This window comes from Arachis hypogaea, chromosome 17 (assembly GCF_003086295.3).
Source record: "Arachis hypogaea cultivar Tifrunner chromosome 17, arahy.Tifrunner.gnm2.J5K5, whole genome shotgun sequence".
Lineage (NCBI taxonomy): Eukaryota > Viridiplantae > Streptophyta > Magnoliopsida > Fabales > Fabaceae > Arachis > Arachis hypogaea.
Window position 1 is genome coordinate 50,710,510 of NC_092052.1, and position 5,906 is coordinate 50,716,415.

Genomic DNA, 5,906 nt, shown 5'->3' on the forward strand with positions numbered 1-5,906 from the left:
TTCCGTTTTACCTTCGATTGAACGAATATCTCCTAGATTACTAATACAGGGGACCGAGCCCGAGATATTGGGATCTTCGTGGTGTAAGCTAGAATGATGGCGGCATTCAAGAGAATCCGGAAAGTCTAAACCTTGTCTGTGGTATTCCGAGTAGGATTCAATGATTGAATGACTGTGACGAGCTTCAAACTCGCGATTGCTGGGCGTAGTGACAGAACGCAAAAGGACAGTAAATCCTATTCCAGCATGATCGAGAACCGACAGATGAATAGCCGTGCCGTGACAGGGTGCGTTGACCATGTTCACTGAGAGGATAGGATGTAACCATTGACAAAGGTGATGCCTCCAGACGATTAGCCGTGCCGTGACAGGGCATTTGGATCATTTTCCCGAGAGAAGACCGAAAGTAGCCATTGACAATGGTGATGCATTACATAAAGCCAGCCATGGAAAGGAGTAAGACTGATTGGATGAAGATAGCAGGAAAGCAGAGGTTCAGAGGAACGAAAGCATCTCTATTCGCTTATCTGAAATTCTCACCAATGATTTACATAAGTATTTCTATCCCTATTTTATTAATTAAATTTCGAAAACCCCATTACTATTTTATATCTGCCTGACTGAGATTTACAAGGTGACCATAGCTTGCTTCATACCAACAATCTCCATGGGATTCGACCCTTACTCACGTAAGGTATTACTTGGACGACCCAGTGCACTTGCTGGTTAGTTGTGCGAAGTTGTGAACCATGGTATTGGCATCATGTTTTTGGCGCCATTACCAGGGAAAGAAAGAGCGATGAATTTTACATAATTAAAGTGTAATCACAATTTCTGCGCATCAAGTTTTTGGCACCGTTGCCGGGGATTGTTCGAGTTTGGACAACTGACGGTTCATCTTGTTGCTCAGATTAGGTAATTTTCTTTTTGTTTTGTTTTCAAAAATTTCTCCTTTGTTTTCGAAAAAAAAATGTGTTTCCAAAAATGTATTTTTCTTCAGAATTTTTAAAGAATGAATTCTAGTGTTTCATGAAGCATGGCTGGCTGTAAAGCCATGTCTAATACGACTGTAGGGCATGTTAGACGTGTCATGTCTGAGTTACATACTAAAGCTTGGCTGGCTATTAAGCCATGCCTGACCCTTTGATTGGAGCTTTAGAGCATAAGATTCCTGGAATTCATATTAAAAATTTTGAATCCTTATTTTTCTCTTTTCTAAATAACTTTTGAAAAATATAAAATAAAAATAAAAAAATTTAGAAAATCATAAAAATAAAAAATATTTTGTGTTTCTTGTTTGAGTCTTGAGTCATGTTATAAGTTTGGTGTCAATTGCATGTGCATCTTGCATTTTTTTTTTCGAAAATTCATGCATTCATAGTGTTCTTCATGATCTTCAAGTTGTTCTTGGTAAGTCTTCTTGTTTGATCTTCGCATTTGCATGTTTTGTGTCTTTTCTTGTTTTTCATATGCATTCTTGAATTCTTAGTGTCTAAGCATTAAAGAATTCTAAGTTTGGTGTCTTGCATGATTTCTTTGCATTAAAAATTTTTCAAAATTGTGTTCTTGATGTTCATCATGATCTTCATAGTGTTCTTGGTATTCATCATGACATTCATAGTGTTCTTGCATGCATTCCTTGTTTTGATTCAAAAATAAAAGAGAAAAACATAAAAATGATGTTTTTAATTTTTCTCTCTCATCATAAAAAAATTCAAAAAAATCAAAAAAATATCTTTCCCTTTTTCTCTCATCAAATTCGAAAATTAGATTTGACTTTTTCAAAAATTTTTAAAATCAAATTGTTTCTTATGAGTCAAATCAAATTTTCAATTTGAAAATCTTATCTTTTTCAAAATCTTTTCTAAAAATCAAATCTTTTTCAAATTTCTTAGTTATTTTCGAAAATTCCAAAAATCTTTTTCAAAAATCTTTTTCTTATTTTTATATCAAATTTTCGAAAATAACAATAACAATTAATGTTTTGATTCAAAAATTTCAAGTTTGTTACTTGCTTGTTAAGAAAGATTCAAACTTTAAGTTTTAGAATCATATCTTGTGATTTCTTGTGAATCAAGTCATTAATTGTATTTTTAAAAAATCAAATCTTTTTAAAAAAAAAAACTAATTCTTATCATATCTTTTCAAAAATATCTTCTCATCTTATCTGTTTCAAAAATTTGATTTCAAAATATCTTTTCTAACTTCCTAACTTCTTATCTTTTCAAAATTTGTTTCAACTAACTAACTAACTTTTTGTTTGTTTCTTATCCTTTTCAAAACTACCTAACTAACTCTCTCTCTCTAATTTTCGAAAATATCTCCCTCTTTTTCAAAATTTCTTTTTAATTAACTAATTATTTCAATTTTTAAATCTTAATTTTCAAAAATTACTAACCTTTTTCAAAAACTATTTTCAAAAATCACTAACTCTTTTTCAAAAATTATTTTCGAAAATTCCCCTTCTCTCTCATCTCCTTCTATTTATTTATTCATCTACTAACACTTCATCTCACCCAAATTCGAACCCCCTCTTCCATCTGTGTTCGAATTTCTTCTTCTTCTTTTCTTCTAACTCACACTGGGACCTCCATACTGTGGTAAAAAGGACCCCTATTATTATTATTTTTCTGTTCTCTCTTTTTCATATGAGCAAGAGCAAGGACAAGAACATTCTTGTTGAAGCAGATCCAGAACCTGAAAGGACTCTGAAGAGGAAACTAAGAGAGGCTAAATTACAACAATCCAGAGAGAACCTTTCAGAAATTTTCGAACAGAAAGAGGAGATGGCAGCCGAAAATAATAATAATGCAAGGAGAATGCTTGGTGACTTTACTGCACCTAATTCCAATTTACATGGAAGAAGCATCTCCATTCTTGCCATTGGAGCAAACAACTTTGAGCTGAAACCTCAATTAGTTTCTCTGATGCAGCAGAACTGCAAGTTTCATGGACTTCCATCTGAAGATCCTTTTCAGTTCTTAACTGAATTCTTGCAGATATGTGATACTGTCAAGACTAATGGAGTAGATCCTGAAGTCTACAGGCTCATGCTTTTCCCTTTTGCTGTAAGAGACAGAGCTAGAGTATGGTTGGACTCTCAACCTAAGGATAGCCTGAACTCTTGGGATAAGCTGGTCAAGGCTTTCCTAGCCAAGTTCTTTCCTCCTCAAAAGCTGAGCAAGCTTAGAGTGGATGTTCAAACCTTCAGACAGAAAGAAGGTGAATCCCTCTATGAAGCTTGGGAGAGATACAAAGGACTGACCAAAAAGTATCCTTCTGACATGCTTTCAGAATGGACCATCCTGGATATATTCTATGATGGTCTGTCTGAGTTATCTAAGATGTCATTGGATACCTCTGCAGGTGGATCCATTCACCTAAAGAAAATGCCTGCAGAAGCTCAAGAACTCATTGACATGGTTGCAAATAACCAGTTCATGTACACTTCTGAAAGGAATCCTGTGAATAATGGGACGCCTATGAAGAAGAGAGTTCTTGAGATTGATACTCTGAATGCCATATTGGCTCAGAACAAAATATTGACTCAACAAGTCAATATGATTTCTCAGAGTCTGAATGGAATGCAAGCTGCATCCAACAGTACTCAAGAGGCATCTTCTGAAGAAGAAGCTTATGATCCTGAGAACCCTGCAATAGCAGAGGTGAATTACTTAGGTGAACCTTATGGAAACACCTATAACTCATCATGGAGAAATCATCCAAATTTCTCATGGAAGGATCAAAAGCCTCAACAAGGCTTTAATAATGGTGGAAGAAACTGGTTTAGCAATAGCAAGCCTTTTCCATCATCCACTCAGCAACAGACAGAGAATTCTGAGCAGAACCCATCTAGCTTAGCAAACTTAGTCTCTGATCTATCCAAGGCCACTGTAAGTTTCATGAATGAAACAAGATCTTCCATTAGAAATCTGGAAGCACAAGTGGGCCAGCTGAGTAAAAGGATCACTGAAATCCCTCATAGCACTCTCCCAAGCAATACAGAAGAAAATCCAAAAGGAGAGTGCAAGGCCATTGACATAACCAAATGGCCAAACCCAATGAGGGAGAGGAGGACGTGAATCCCAAGGAGGAAGACCTCCTGGGACATCTAGTGATCAATAAGGAGCTTCCCTCTGAGGAACCAAAGGACTCTGAGGCTCATCTAGAGACTATAGAAATCCCATTAAACCTCCTTATGCCATTCATGAGCTCTGATGAGTATTCCTCTTCTGAAGAAAATGAGGATGTTACTGAAGAGCAAACTGCCAAGTTTCTTGGTGCAATCATGAAGCTGAATGCCAAATTATTTGGTATTGATACTTGGGAAGATGAACCTTCCTTGTTCACCAATGAACTAAGTGATCTGGATCAACTGACATTGCCTCAGAAGAGACAGGATCCTGGAAAGTTCATAATACCTTGTACCATAAGCACCATGATCTTTAAGGCTCTGTGTGACCTTGGTTCAGTAATAAACCTCATGCCCCTCTCTGTAATAGAGAAACTGGGAATCTATGGGGTGCAAGCTGCAAAAATCTCATTAGAGATGGCAGACAATTCAAGAAAACAGGCTTATGGACAAGTAGAGGACGTGTTAGTAAAGGTTGAAGGCCTTTACATCCCTGCTGATTTCATAGTCCTGGATACTGGAAAGGAAGAGGATGAATCCATCATCCTAGGAAGACCTTTCCTAGCCACAGCAAGAGCTGTGATTGATGTGGACAGAGGAGAATTGATCCTTCAATTAAATGAGGACAACCTTGTATTTACAACTCAAGGATCTCTCTCTGCATCCATGGAGAGGAAGCATAAAAAGCTTCTCTCAAAGCAGAGTCAAACAAAGCCCCCACAGTCAAACTCTAAGTTTGGTGTTGGGAGGCCACAACCAAACTCTAAGTTTGGTGTTGAACTCCCATATCCAAACTCTAAGTTTGGTGTTGGAGAGTCTCAACAATGCTTTGAACATCTGTGAGGCTCCATGAGAGCCCACTGTCAAGCTACTGACATTAAAGAAGCGCTTGTTGGGAGGCAACCCAATTTTTATTTATCTAACTATATTTTTCTTAGTTATATGTCTTTATAGGTTCATGATCATGTGGAGTCACAAAATAAATATAAAAATTAAAAGCGGAATCAAAAACAGCAGAAGAAAAATCACACCCTGGAGGAAGCATCTGCCTGGCGTTCAACGCCAAAACAGAGCATGGTTCTGGCGCTGAACGCCCAAAATGGGCAGCATCTGGGCGCTGAACGCCCAGAACAAGCATGGTTCTGGCGTTCAACGCCAGAAATGGCAACAAATGGGCATTGAACGCCCAAAATGGGCACCAACCTGGCGCTGAACGCCCAGAGTTGTGTGCAAAGGCATTTTACATGCCTAATTTGGTGCAAGGTTGTAAATCCTTGAACACCTAAGGATCTGTGGACCCCACATGATCATCTCAGGATCTGTGGACCCCACAGGATCCCCACCTACCTCCACTCACTTCTTCTCACCCCTCTTTCACACAATCCCATAAACACTCTTCCCCAAAACTCTTCACCAATCACCTCAATCTCTCTTCCCTATAAACCTACCTCATAAACCCCACCTACCTTCAAAATTCAAAACTAATTTCCCACCCAAACCCACCCATATGGCCGAAACCTTCCCCCCTTCCCTTCCCTATATAAAGCCCTCCATTCTTCCTCAAATTCACACAACACAACCCCTCTATATCCTTCTTGGCCGAAGCACAACACCTTCCCCCTTTCCTCCATATCTTCTTCTTCTTCCTCTATTCTTTCTTTTATTGCTCGAGGGCGAGCAATATTCTAAGTTTGGTGTGGTAAAAGCATAAGCTTTTTGTTTTTCCATTACCATTGATGGCACCTAAGACCGGAGAATCCTCTAAGAAAGGAAA

General features: G+C 37.9%; 1 non-coding gene across 1 annotated transcript; it reads right to left on the reverse strand.

The window, feature by feature from the left end:
* Positions 1 to 3,182: 3,182 nt before the first annotated feature.
* LOC112768823 (small nucleolar RNA R71) lies at positions 3,183 to 3,290 on the reverse strand. The gene has a single exon (XR_003186209.1). It is a non-coding gene; the product is annotated as a small nucleolar RNA R71 (small nucleolar RNA).
* Positions 3,291 to 5,906: the final 2,616 nt, after the last annotated feature.